This window comes from Amblyraja radiata, chromosome 37 (assembly GCF_010909765.2).
Source record: "Amblyraja radiata isolate CabotCenter1 chromosome 37, sAmbRad1.1.pri, whole genome shotgun sequence".
Taxonomy (NCBI): Eukaryota; Metazoa; Chordata; class Chondrichthyes; order Rajiformes; family Rajidae; genus Amblyraja; species Amblyraja radiata.
The window spans coordinates 20,858,407-20,871,023 of record NC_045992.1 but is presented as its reverse complement, the minus strand read 5'-3'; the positions used below and the strand labels follow the sequence as shown (position 1 = coordinate 20,871,023).

The window sequence follows — 12,617 nt, the reverse complement described above, 5'->3', positions numbered from 1 at the left end:
TCATACCGCTGGTGTGTAAACTACCCAAGCGAAATATGAGGTGCTGCTCGTACAATTTGCGGTGGGACTCACTCTGGCCATGGAGGAGGCCCAGGCCAGAAAGGTCGGATTCGGAAAGGGAGGGGGCGTTGACGTGTTGAGCCACTGGGAGATTATGGTGTTTAAAGCGAACTGAGCGGCGGTGTTGTATTTTTTTTGGAATAGATGAGTTTGGAGGAGGTGCATGTGAACCTATGCCTCACCTTGAAATAATGTTTGGGTTTTTGGATGAAGTTGAGGGGTCGGTAAAGCGACTAGTGTAGCATTTCCTACGGTTGCAAGAGAAAGCACCAGGGGAGTGGTGGTTTGAGTGGGAAGGGATGAATTGACCAGGGAGTTCTGGAGGGAGCAGTCTGTACGGAAAGCCGAAAGGGGAAGAGATGGGAAGATGTGGCCTGTGGTGGGATCCAGTTGAAGGTGGCGAACATTTCGGAGGATTATCTGTTGTATCTGACGGCTGGTAGGGTGGAACGCGACGACAAACGGGACTCTGGCCTTGTTACGAGTTGGCTGGATGGGCCGTGGGAGCGGAGCTACGGGATATAGATTCGTCTGATAGAATGACCTCTACCGCGCTGATGCCGGGAGCCATTCCTTAGATACCTTCGCCTAGACCATTACCCCACATGCAATCATCACGACGTCTTCGCCCCATATCCTTCCCTCTGGATTTACATTTCACGGGAATCGTCCACAAAAGGATTCAGACTCAACATCAGAAAGGAAATGTTTGTACAGATAAAGAGATTAGAGCTTCAAACTCGGAGGGAAAATTAAATGGACAGAGATTGTCATCAGAAAAATAACCAATTTGGTAGAGAAGACAACGAACATCCAAGAGTATATCTCGGAAGAGATAGGGTATTCTTTGGTGGTGGTGGAATGTGTTAGGCAGAAATATACCAACTGCTGAGAAATTGTGCGCAATGGGAACCGGGGGATGTACCACATATACGAATGGGACTCAACACCGATCAATGGGACCGCGTGGATGTTTGCAGATAGATTACACTGGACTCTTACTGTATTTACAAAATAAAAGGTACTATTTAATACCGAATGACCACCTTACACGTTGGGCTGATGCATTTACATATGCCCATATTAATTTTCTGGAACCGTGGCCGGGGAAGTTATACCAGACAAGTTGGCGGTGGGAGGTTGGGGAGGGCGTGGGGGAAGGGGGGGGGGGGGGGGGGGGGGAGGGAATCAGCCTCTGCAGAGGAGCTAATGAAGGAGGCTTCTGGCTTATCAGGAGTGGAATACCGATTTCCCATTCCCCAGCGTCCACGAAATTCTGGACTGATGGAGCCAATAAACAGAACACTTAAGACACATATTACTAATGCCTTGATCGGATCTAGAGCGGGATGGGTTCAGACGAGGATTTGACTCTGCAACAGCAGCTTCAGTGAGTGACTCATACGAGTGTTAGGAGTTTTGACGGCGCAGTGAGCACACAGCTGAAGTGTGTGGCCGTGATCGTATAGTGGTTAGTACTCTGCGTTGTGGCCGCAGCAACTTCGGTTCGAATCCGAGTCACGGCAGGCTGTATTTTATAAATCCTTGTTTTAGCTGTTCAGGGATATTCAACTCCCTCCTTCTACTGACACAAAGTTTGCCGCAAGCGGTTGAATGTTCACTGTCGCCTCCGCTTTCCCATCGGGCCATTCCATCTCGCATTCAAATATATAGATCTGGTGGTCAAGTTCAAAACGAACCGTGTCAACAGAGTGGGTACACAAAATTGCTGGAGAAACTCAGCGGGTGCAGCAGCATCTATGGAGCGAAGGAAATAGGTAACGTTTCGGGCCGAAACCCTTTTTCAGGCAGAGTCAACAGAGTAGCAGGAACGATAATATAAACCTCTTGCGGCAGATTATCTTCACTAAACTGAAATTCAGTTTAGTTCCTTGGAGATGATGATTCTAAGGAACTTAAAATACTTCACAGATGTGACTGTGGTGTTGTTGACGATGAGTGGGTGGAAGGGTTATGGTCTGAGCGCAGGTATATGGGACTAGGGGAGATTATGTGTTCGGCACGGACTAGAAGGGTCGAGATGGCCTGTTTCCGTGCTGTAATTGTTATATGTTATATGGTTATAAGGGAGGGAGAGTACAACGAAAGTCTCCAATCAATTCCACTGTCTTAAGAGCATTGAACTCCGGATTGTTACGAAGGCATCAGGACGCCAGCTGCGTCACTTCGTGTCTATAGGCAGATTCCTCCCCATCGTGGATCACTCCAGTCAGGGTTGTTTTGTCCGCTAACGTGTGAAGCTTGCAGAGGAGCTGCGGAGGTGCAGTTATTGGTGTTGAGAGAGTAAAGATGAGGAGATAGTACGCAGCCTTGCGGTGCTCCTATGTTGAGGGTCTGAAAGTCACCTCAACAAACAAAATCATTGCATTGGTCAACTAGCGGTCTAGGTGCTGGGGAATAAAGTGCAGTTCTAGGATGATTGCGTTATGTACCGATCTATTAGCCTGGTATGCAAACTGCAAAGGGTTCAGCGGGATGTTCGTGATATTTTTCAGTTTGGCCAGCACAAGCCCTTCAAGGGTTTTCATGACTACAAACGTCAGTGTGACAGTCTGTCGTCACTAAGTCCACTAATCCTTGTCTTTTTGGGTACAGGGACAATGGTGGAGACGTTGAAGCACGCAGAGACAGTGCAGGTTGTCAGGGACTGGTTGAAAATGTCTGTGCAGACTTGCGTAATTTGTTCGGCACAGAGGTTGAGGGTGTCTTCTGAAAACCCTTTCCACCTCCTCATATTATATGGTAGACAAACATGCTGGAGAAACTCAGCAGGTGAGGCAGCATCCATGGAGCGAAGGAACAGATGCCGTTTCGGGTCGATACCCTTCATCACTTTCTATTGTTAGTGATGGAGATGCGGCCTGACTGATGTCGGCAAATAAGGTGGTGGACGAAGACCCTGTCTTTGCAGACTTGAGTCTGGCTGTCGGTTGGTGTAAAGTGGTTATTGGAGAGCGGTGAGGGGGAGACTGCTGTCAATAGACAATAGACAACAGTCAATAGGCGCTGGAGCAGGCCATTTTGTCCCTTCGAGCCAGCACCGCCATTCAATGTGATTATGGCTAATCATCCGCAATCAGTACCCCGTTCCTACCTTCTCCCAATATCCCCTAACACTGCTATTGTTAAGAGCTATATCTAGATCTCTCTTGAAAGCATCTAGAGAACCTGCCTCCACTGCCCTCCACAGAGAATTCCACAGACTCGCCACTCTCTGTGAGAAAAAGTGTTTCCTCGTCTCCATTCTAAATGTCTTACTCCTTATTCTTAAACTGTGGCCCCTGGTTCTGGCCTCTCCCAACAAGTGTTGGTTGGAGAGGGGGGGGGGGGGGGGGAGGGTTACCAGGGTTAGGTTTCTGTGTATCGTACCTGCAGTAGACCTCATTCAGGTCGTTGGTCAGTTGACGATTGTCCAAGGAGCGGGGTGCTTATCTCCTGTAGTTGGTAATTTATTGCAAGCACTTGCAAACTGAGGAAGAGCCACTGAATGAGAACTTGCTCCCATTGTTTATTTAAATGACGGGGCGAAAACCAGCTTCAGATTTTGTCGATGTCCACGGTTTATCAGTCTAAATGAATGCCTGCGTCACTGCTCACTGTTGCAAAGTTCCGCCCTCCACATCCAACCGACTGGCCAGCTACCGGTAATCGTGAAATACCGATTTCCCATTCCCCAGCGTCCACGAAGTTCTGGACTGATGGAGCCAATAAACAGAACACTTAAGACACATATTACTAAAGCCTTGATCGGATCTAGAGAGGGATGGGTTCAGCCGAGGATTTGACTCTGCAACAGCAGCTTCAGTAGTTGGCTCATACGAGTGTTAGCGGTTTTGACGGCGCAGTTAGCACACAGTTGAAGTGTGCGGCCATGATCGTATAGTGGTTAGTACTCTGAGTTGTGGCCGCAGCAACCTCGGTTCGAATCCGAGTCACGGCAGACCGTATTTTATAAATTCATATTTTAGTTGTTCAGTGATATTCAACTCCCTCCTTTTACTGACACGAAGTTTGCCGCAAGCGGTTGAATGTTCACTGTCGCCTCTGCTTCCCCCTCCGGACATTCCATCTCGCATTCAACTATATAGAACTGGTCGAGAATTTTAAATTGAACCGTGTCAACAGAGTTGCAGGCACGATAATAGAAACCGCCTGCCGCAGATTACCTTCATTAAACTGAAAATGTCGGGGCGACTGACACGCTGACTCAAGACTCGTCTGTTCACAGGCTCGCGAAGTTAAATCTTGATTAGCTAAGTGCATGCCTACTGGTAAATAATTTCTCGTCATCGTCATATTAATATATATTTCGTCCTGGCGCACGTTCGCAATGCAAAGCACTCAGTTCTGGGGATCCCGTCAATTTTGATTGGAGTGCACTCAAGTGTATATCACTGAGTGTGGATGAGGTCAAAGGAAGGGCCTATGTTCTAGGATGAAAGGAAAGCACATTAGATAAATGAAAGATTGAAAACGTTTAGAAACATAGAAACATAGAAACATAGAAATTAGGTGCAGGAGTAGGCCATTCGGCCCTTCGAGCCTGCACCGCCATTCAATATGATCATGGCTGATCATCCAACTCAGTATCCGGTACCTGCCTTCTCTCCATACCCTCTGATCCCCTTAGCCACAAGGGCCACATCTAACTCCCTCTTAAATATAGCCAATGAACTGGCCTCGACTACCCTCTGTGGCAGAGAGTTCCAGAGATTAACCACTCTCTGTGTGAAAAAAAGTTCTTCTCATCTCGGTTTTAAAGAATTTCCCCCTTGTCCTTAAGCTGTGACCCCTTGTGCTGGACTTCCCCAACATCGGGAGCAATCTTCCTGCATCTAGCCTGTCCAACCCCTTAAGAATTTTGTAAGTTTCTATAAGATCCCCTCTCAATCTCCTAAATTCTAGAGAGTATAAACCAAGTCTATCTAATCTTTCTTCATAAGACAGTCCTGACATCCCAGGAATTAGTCTGGTGAACCTTCTCTGCACTCCCTCTATGGCAATTAATGGCCAAGTCACAGCGACAAGGAATTTGCCTTGGTGCACAACGTTAATTCCCCGGATGGCGGGACTGTCATCTGCTGAGGGAATGGAGCCGCTAGGCTTCTATGCTTTGGAATTTAAAATAATAAGAAGGGATCTTTTTGAAACATATATGATTGTTGAGGTTTTGGACACGCTGGAAACGGGAAACATGTTCCCGATGTTGAGGGAGTCCAGAACCAGTGGTCCACAGTTTGAGAATAAGAGGAAAGCCATTTAGAACGGTTATAAGGAGACATTTATTCACACAGAGAGTTGTAAGTCTGTGGAATTCTCAGCCTCAGAGGGCGGTGGAGGCCGTTTCTCTGGATACTTTCAAGAGAGAGCTAGATAGGGCTCTTAAAGAGAGCAGAGTCAGAGGATATGGGGAGAAGGCAGGAACGATGTAGTGATTATGGTACTGATTGTGGATGATGAGCCATAATCATATTGAATGGCTTTGCTGGCTCCAAGGGCCGAATGGTCTATTCCTGCACCTATTGTATATTGCTCCGCTCGCAAATAACAACACGACATTGTTTAGTAACAATTAAGAATGACACATAAAAAATTAAATATTAATGATAGCGCATTATAATTTAACGTGAATGAAATCAAATACCAGAGCAAAGTGAGCTGGATAATTTTGGTTATTGATTAGAGAAACTAGTGTAAAATAAGCTGTTTTTATGTCTGGTTGTGGCGACTTTGACATTCCGGAGTCGCCTTCCATAGGGATATGCTTCAAAGAGTTGTTTTACTGTGGTCGATGGAGCCCCCCTCATATCAGTTCCTTGGAGATGATGGTTCTGAGGAACTTAAAATAATCCTTAGATGTGACTGTGGTGTTGTTGATGATGAGTGGGGGGTGGGAACTGAGAGTACTCCGAAAGTATCCAATCAATTCACTGTCTTAAGAGCATTGAGCTCCAGATTGTTACGAAGGCATCATGACGCCAGCTGCGTCGCTTCGTGTCTGTTGGCAGAATCCTCCTCATCTTGGATGAGGCTATTCAGAAGACAGAAACGCCAGAAAGCTCCAGGACCGGGTAATATCCCCCCCCGTAGCCTCAACCTCTGTGTCGAACAAGGCTTCCAGAACAAGGGGTCACAGTTTAAGGATAAGGGGGGATTCTTTTTGGACCGAGTTGAGAAAAACATTTTTTCACACAGAGAGTGGTGAATATCTGGAATTATCTGCCACATAAGGTAGTTGAGGCCAGTTCATTGGCTATATTTAAGAGGGAGTTAGATGTGGTCCTTGTGGCTAAAGGTATCAGGGGGTATGGAGAGAAGGCAGGTACACGGTACTGAGTTGGATGATCTGCCATGATCATATTGAATGGCGGTGCAGGCTCGAAGAGCCGAATGGCCTACTCCTGCACCTATTTTATGTTTCTATGTGTCTATGGATCAGTCTAATCATGATTGTTTCGTCCGCTAACTTGTGAAGCTTGACAGAGGAGCTGCGGAGGTGCAGTTGTTGGTGTAGAGAGAGTAAAGGAGAGGAGAGAGTACGCAGCCTTGCGATGCTCCTATGCTGAGGGTCTGACAGTCCGATATGTGCTTTCCCAGCATCACATGCTGCTTCCTGTCTGTCAGGAAGTTGGTAATCCACTGATGGACGGATTCCGGCATAGTGAAATTGGAGAGTTTGTAGTGTAGTTGAATGGCGTTGAACGCAGAGCTAAAATCAACAAACAAAATCATTGCATAGATCCACTGGCGGTCTAGGTGCTGGAGGATGAAGTGTAGTCCTCGGTTGACCACGTTATCCACCGATCTATTAGCCTGGTATGCAAACTGCAAAGAGTTCAGCGGGGTGTTCGTCATATTTTTCCGTTTGGCCAGCACAAGTCCTTCAAGGGTTTTCATGACTACAGAGGTCAGCGTGACACGTCTTTCGTCAATAAGTTCACTAATCCTTGTCTGTTTGGGTATAGGAACAATGGTGGAGACGTTGAAGCATGCAGGGACAGTGCAGGTTTCAGAGAATTTTTACCCGGTCCTGGAGCTTTCGGACTTTTCTGTCTTCTGAATAGCCTCTCCACCTCCTCAATGTATATGGTAGACAAAATGCTGGAGAAACTCAGCGGGTGAGGCAGCATCCATGGAGCGAAGGATAGATGCCGTTTCGGGTCGAGACCTTTCTTCAATTTCTATTGTTAGTGATGGAGAAGCGGCCTGACTGATGTCGGGAAGCAAGGAGGGCGTGGGTGGTGGACGAAGACTCGGTCTTTGCAGACTGGAGTCAGGCTGTAGGTTGGTGTAAAGTGGTGATTGGAGAGAAGTGAGGGGGAGACTGCTGTCAATAGACAATAGACAATAGACAATAGTCAATGGGCGCAGGAGCTGGCCCTTGTGTCCCTTCGTGCCAGCACCGCCATTCAATGTGCATATGGCTAATCATACCTTTCCTGTTGGAGATCTATAAGAAGCGGAGCATCAGCAGAGCCATCTCCATTATCAAGGACCCCATATCATCCATTACACCCCATCTTCTCCATTCTGCCATCTGGGAAGAGGTACAAAACCAGCAGGATGTTACCTGTGAAGCTGCTTCTTCCCACAGGCAATAAGACTGGTTAACGGACTGTGTCCCCTCCCCATATATCATACTCCAACACATCTAACCTCGCCCATACTGTGACAACTAGGCACCTGTCAAAGAAAAGCCACTGTTCGGGCTGAATGTCTGTTTTTATTTATATTTTTAGTCCTATTTTAGATATGATAATTTTAATATTTAATGCTATATGTATTTATTCTGTTTTTATTAACCGCACTGATGGGAACTGATTGAGAAACAATTTTTTCGTTTAATCTGTGCAGGTAAGTACTCAGTTAAAATTACATTAAAGTAAATACTGAATACTGAATACTGAATCCCCAATCAATATCCCGTTCCTGCCTTCTCCCCACATCCCCTGACTTCGCAATTTTTAAGAGCTCTGTCTAGCTCTCTCTTGTAAGCATCTAGAGAACCTGCCTCCACCGCCCTCTGAGGCAGAGAATTTCACAGACTCACCACTCTCTGAGAGAAAAAGTGTTTCCTCGTCTCCATTCTAAATGGCTTACTCCTTATTCTTAAACTGTTGCCCCTGGTTCTGGCCTCCCCCAAAATCGGGAAAATGTTTCCTGCCTCTAGTGTGTCCAAGTGTACAAGCCCAGCTGCTCCATTCTCTCAGCATATGACAGTTCCGCCATCCCGGGAAACTTGTAAACATACGCTGCAATCCCTCAATAGCAAGAATGTCCTTCCTCAAATTAGGGGACCAAAACTGCACATAATACTCCAGGCTTTAAGTAGGTATGAATTGATGTTTGGGAAAGAGTAAGTGGAGAAGGCTCCAGTCTTTGCAACCTGAAGTCAGGTTGTAAGTAGTTGCGAAGTGTTGGTTGGAGAGAGGGGTGGGGAGGGTTACCAGGATTCAGTATATGTGTATCGTACCTGCAGTAGAACTCATTCAGGTCGTTGGTCATTTGACGATTGTTCAAGGAGCGGGGGCTTACCCCCTGTAGTTGGTAATTTATTGCAAGCCCTTGCAAACTGAAGAAGAGTCACTGACTGAGAACTTGCTCCCATTGTTTATTTAAATGACGGGGCGAAAACCCAGATTCAGCTGTTGTCGATGTCCACGGTTTATCCGTCTGACTGAATGCCTGCGTCATTGTCCCGCTCACTGTTGCAAAGTACCGCCCTCCACATCCAACCGACTGGCCAGCTACCGGTAATCGTGAAATACCGATTTCCCATTCCCCAGCGTCCACGAAGTTCTGGACTGATGGAGCCAATAAACAGAACACTTAAGACACATATTACTAAAGCCTTGATCGGATCTAGAGAGGGATGGGTTCAGCCGCCGATTCGACTCTGGAACAGCAGCTTCAGTGGGTGGCTCATACGAGTGCTAGGGGTTTTGACGGCGCAGTTAGCACACAGCTGAAGTGTGTGGCCGTGATCGTATAGTGGTTAGTACTCTGCGTTGTGGCCGCAGCAACCTCGGTTCGAATCCGAGTCACGGCAGACCGTATTTTATAAATTCATATTTTAGCTGTTCAGAGATATTCAACTCACTCCTTTTACTGACACAAAGTTTGCCGCAAGCGGTTGAGTGTTTACTGTCGCCTCCACTTTCCCCTCGGGACATTCCATCTCGCATTCAAATATTTAGAACTGGTGGTGAATTTCAAAGTGAACATTCAAGAGATAGCTAGATAGGGCTTTTAAAGATAAAGGAGTCAGGTGACACGTGGAGAAGGCAGGACCGAGGTACTGATTGTGGTACCGATTGTGGATGATCAGCCATGATAATGTTGAATGGCGGTGCTGGCTCGAATGGTCTACTCCTGCACCCATTGTATATTGCTCCGCTCGCAAATAACAACACGACGTTGTTTAGTAACAATTAATAATGACACATTAAACATTAAATATTAATGATAACGTATTATAATTTAACGTGAATGAAATAAAATACCAGAGCAAAATGAGCTGGATACATTGGTTATCGATTAGAGCAACTACTCGCGGTAAATAAGCTGTTTTTATGTCTGGTTGTGGCGACTTTGACAGTCCGGAGTCGCCTTCCATAGGAATATGCTATGAATTTGCAACCTGCATCCAGGCTACTGTTTGGGGGCCTGCAGATAATTCCCATCGGGGTCTCTTTACGCTTACAATTTCTCAGTTCCATCCAAACTGACTCTGCATCTCCTGATTCTATGTCACTCCTCGCATGGTCTGAATACCATTCCTCACTAACAGAGCTACACCACCCCTCTGCCCAATTGTCTGTATTTTTTCAATAGGACGTATATCTATGAATATTCAGTTCTCAGACATGGTCCTCTTGCAACCATGTCTCTGCAAATCCAACAACATCAAACTTGCCAATTTCTAACTAAGCCTCAAGCTCATCCTGTTTATGTCTTATACTTCGCGCATTCACATACAACACTTTGACTTCGGTATTCACCCCCTCTCTCACTCCGGTCACTACTGGCCCTGATATTACTCTCTTATCCGCTCTCGAACAGCTTTTCCCATTAATTCGGGAGTCTTTTGCAAACTTTCCTGCACTCACTTCTCCTTTAAAACCATCTTTATACTCCCAATTTGTCAATCCCTGCACCAATAGTTTAAACCTACACGTGTAGCACTAGCAAACCTGCCTGCCAGAACGGTGTTTTCTCTCCAGTTAAGCTGCAACACGTCCCTTTTTTTTAACCAGTCACCCCTACCCCTGACGAAATCCCAGTGATCTTTAAACCCAAATGCTTGCTCCCTGCACCAGCCCCCCAGCCACACATGCAGCTCCCTTATCTCACTGCCCCTGCTCTCACTAGCACGAGGTAATGAAAGCAATCCGGAGAAAACTACCCTGGAGTCCTGCTTTTTAGTCTTCCTAACTCTCTAAACTCCTTCCTCTTCGTCCCGACGTCGTTTGTGCCCATGTGTACAGCTAGTGCTGGCTATCCACCTTCCCCCTGTAATGTGGACTCTCTTACACACACAAACTCTTCTGGTGTCCATATTAGATTGCAAATTGTTCACATTTAATCGATATTACGTCAGTTAAGGGATAGTTAAGTTTCCAATTATCTCTTCCGACGTGATATCACCACCATGCTGCTCCACTGCGCACTAGAACTGTGTTTGAGCTACTGTGCTTTATGTCCACTCTGCTGGATATCCCTGGAGAAGCAAATCCCAATTTTTCAAGAAATATATCTCCCATTAAATACTTCTAATAAGCACAAGTCTAATGAATATTGCAGTGTTTTCTGTGCCCTGCTGAGACGTGTGTACCGCAAGAAAACAGACCGCTTTCAACTGGAACCAAACGAATGTTCAAAGTAAAGTTCCTTGCTTTTATAAGACCGACCTCGTACCTTGTGACAATATCTATTTGTTGGAAAGTTTCTCTTTATGAACACATCTCCGCGTCAACCTCGTCACGCCCCTCAGGTTTATACGGCTGCAGTAGGATCACCCTTATACCACGAATATTCAAATAAACTCTGACTTAACGTATTTAGGCTCACGTAATATAACTTCAAAATCAGAACGAGAAAATGGAACGCAGAACATAGAATATTCAGCACAGGATCAGTCGTTCGCACCTCAATGTCCGTGCCTTTCATGAAGCCAAGATAATATATGAACTGCCTGTAAGTGGTCCGTGTCCCCACATACGATGTATATCTAACTGCTTATGGAAACACCTCTTAAACGCCATTATGATATCGGCGTCTACCACGAAGAACACACGACTCATCCTTGTAAAACCCGCACGCGTTTTGATATTTCAACATTGAGAAAAAAAGTTCTGACTCTCCAACCTGTCCGTGTCGGAGAAAGAAAAGCAGCCGGATAATCACCACGTCTTTCGCGCTTTTAATGCATTCCTCCGTGAACAATTATGGCGAGACTTTCCAAATGTCCCCTTATGTTTTCCGGATCATAAGGCAGACTGGCCAGTGCGACATTGAGTGATGATGAGAAAAATTCATATTTCGATGTGGTTTAATTACTTTGAGATTTAATCAGTGTGGTCGTTACGTGGAACTCGGAGAAGCAGCTAGCATAAGCAGAGATAGAATACTATTGGCTTGAAAGTCTGTGAGAAAGAAAGTGAGTCACAGGGAAAGACAGTTCAAAAGGGCGACAAGATCCGGTCCTAGTCCTAGCCGTTACTTGGAGCTCGGAGAAGCAGCAGCAGCAGAGAGAAGAGACTATTGACATGAAAGTCCGTGAGAAAGAACGTGAGTCACAGTGAAAGACAGTTGAAAAAGAGCGCCGAGAAGTAATCCACTAATTGGCCCAAAAGTAGTTAATTACATAAGAGATTAAAAACAAGTACAGCTGTAACGGAGCGGCCTTGTTGGGGGCGGCCTTGCTGAGGTGAAATGCTTTGGTGTGCAAAGCGTGAGTCTTTGGCTCCAGAGTCTTCGGCGAGCAGACTGAGGCAAGGAGGCTGCACTTGATTCGAAAGCTGTGGATTTTTGGCCGTTGACGAAATGGCAGGTAAGTTGATGGTGTGTTTCCTGCTGGATTTGAGAATCAGAGATACTGCTTGTATTTCTAGAAAACATACCTGCTGAAATTGTGTCCAGTTTCCTGAACGTACGTGTTAGGGAATAGGAGCAGCAGTTGGATGACCTCAGGGCCTCCCGCGATAAGGCAGATGGCCCTGAGATCATCCAACTGCTGCTCCTGTTCCCCAAAAGGAGGGGAATGTGGAGTGCATGACACTTTGGTGGCTGTATATACCGAAAACAGGTACACTCTTTTGGAAGCGGACGATAAGACAATATTGAGTGGCAGCCAGGAATCTGATTCCAACCCTGGTGGTGAGGCTCAACGGGGAGAGTGACCTCAGGCAGAGCCGTAGTAGTGGGAGACTCCATCGTCTGCGGTGCGGTTAGGATATTCTGCGGCAAAAAGCGATACTCCAGGATGGTGTATTGCCTCCCTGGTGCCAGGATCCAGGACGTATCGGAGCGGCTGC

At 46.3% G+C, this 12,617-nt stretch overlaps 1 long non-coding RNA gene and 2 other non-coding genes across 3 annotated transcripts; all 3 read left to right on the top strand.

The window, feature by feature from the left end:
• The first annotated feature begins 689 nt into the window (after window positions 1-689).
• Window positions 690-12,361, top strand: LOC116966426. The gene is made up of 3 exons (XR_004410013.1): window positions 690-728; window positions 10,020-10,027; window positions 12,352-12,361. It is a non-coding gene; the product is annotated as an uncharacterized LOC116966426 (long non-coding RNA).
• trnah-gug lies at window positions 1,515-1,586 on the top strand. The gene has a single exon. It is a non-coding gene; the product is annotated as a tRNA-His (tRNA).
• trnah-gug lies at window positions 9,059-9,130 on the top strand. The gene has a single exon. It is a non-coding gene; the product is annotated as a tRNA-His (tRNA).
• Window positions 12,362-12,617: the final 256 nt, after the last annotated feature.